This window comes from Ostrea edulis, chromosome 2, assembly GCF_947568905.1.
Source record: "Ostrea edulis chromosome 2, xbOstEdul1.1, whole genome shotgun sequence".
Taxonomy (NCBI): Eukaryota; Metazoa; Mollusca; class Bivalvia; order Ostreida; family Ostreidae; genus Ostrea; species Ostrea edulis.
Genome location: NC_079165.1, coordinates 85,393,419 through 85,395,189, shown reverse-complemented (window position 1 = coordinate 85,395,189; position 1,771 = coordinate 85,393,419). Strand labels below are relative to the sequence as shown.

Below are 1,771 nucleotides of genomic sequence, written 5' to 3'. Positions count from 1 at the left end.
CTAAATAATTTATGGAATTGAATTTCTTTTGACTGCTCAGTAAATTGTCTGCAACAGTGAATTTGTTATATTACCACCCCACTTTATTGCCCAAATTTGTCTTGAACAAAAGTTGGCAATAAATCAAGGGAGAACTTACAGCTAGTGCTCTTTGTATGTCCAACTTTAAAAATAAAGATTATTTTTGAAATTTATTTATTATGCACAAGTTGTTTACGGAGGAATAAAGAAATCTTGACAATTTCATGTACCTGCAGTGTTCGAAATTAACAAAAGATCAATTCTACGTCAAATAGCATTGATCTATAGCAGTTGTAATTGAGATAGACAAAGCATGCCCATGTTCATGCAGAAAAAAAATTAATAGATGTAAAAAAAAAAATATGACAAAATTTTGGGTGCATAGAATCACCGAAATTATTAAAGAAATGACCAAAATTACCTATTTTTGTTTAATCATGGTGTAAAAATTGCAGCATGCTCGGAGAAACCTGCCCAATGTTCCATGTTGTACTTTCCAAGTACTTTAGAAGTAAACACCATTGTGTTATTTTTGCAATTTGATGAGGTCTATGTAATATTGTTTTGGCATAGACCCGAGGTCTTTACCAAGTTTTCAGCCAATCTTGATCACTGTGTCTGGTCCTATTATCGCGATAAATCGCGCGATGTAAATTAAAAATGATTTAATAGGCCCAATTCGCTTGCTGTTGCTATGACGCGAAAATTAATGGGACGATAGTTATATTTTAGGGAGGTCATACTCGATATATCTTTTACTGTTAAGTTTGAGGTAGATCTAGGTCTATTTCTTATCCAGGTATCAAGTCGCTGCAATATATTCAGCAAATGTAACAACTCATTGATACATGCAATTCAAATGAAAAAAACAAAGATGGTAAATTTTACCGTATATGTTTTGAATCTCGCATCTCTCAAAGTTCGCTTTTATTTACCCGACTTCTCTTATTTTCGAATTCGCCGGCATTTACGTACAGCGCATGCGCTGGAAAACCGATTTAAAAACGGTCGTACGTGAATGAACTCGTTCACAGAAGATGAGGAGTAAATAAGAAATCTGACGACGGCCGAAGTGTCTACGTCTCTGCTAAATTTCAATATTTTGTATTAATGTATCTGACATGCCAGGTATACATTAATTACATAATATGAAGAAATATAATATGTTACAATATTGATAGAAATACTTTAAAACTGACCTTGGACCTGCTATATATTCACGGGCACTGGAAGTTAAAGTAAATATATAGTATGTGCATGTATATTTTCTATACATCAGGGCCGTAAATTACATGGAGGCGGAGGAGGCAGCTGCCTCCTCCAACTTTTGAGACAAAAAAAATTAAAATTTAAAGTTCATTAGAATTTATGTTGTTTCCAATAACTAAGAACATGATACCTCCCTTAAAAAGCATTCCAAATCTTTCTTTTAGAATGAGTTAGTCAAGTAACATCTTAGAAGGCCCTAGAATCAAGGATTTTGCACGAAACGTGTTCAGTGTGCACAAAATGTGCTCAGCGTCTGGGGGCCTGGGCGCCCAGGCCCCCCGCCTAATTTCCTGCCTCCTCCAAATTGAAGGTTAATTTACGGCCCTGTACATGCACATACTATATATTTACATTAACTTCCAGTGTCCGTGGCTATATTCGACAGTCTTCTGAATACATCACAAAATTATCGAACATACATCACAAGATATTGAACGTACATCACAAGATATTGAACATATATTACAAGATATTGAACATA

At 34.8% G+C, this 1,771-nt stretch overlaps 1 protein-coding gene across 2 annotated transcripts in view; it reads right to left on the bottom strand.

The window, feature by feature from the left end:
- LOC125678541 (uncharacterized) overlaps positions 1-1,024 on the bottom strand; it is an 11,194-nt gene extending 10,170 nt beyond the window's left edge. For both annotated transcript variants that reach the window (XR_008800214.1, XM_056155257.1), the window contains exon 1: positions 910-1,024. The gene's annotated coding sequence lies outside the window, so the exon portion shown is untranslated. The remainder of the gene's footprint in view (positions 1-909) is intronic.
- Between the last annotated feature and the right edge of the window lie 747 nt (positions 1,025-1,771).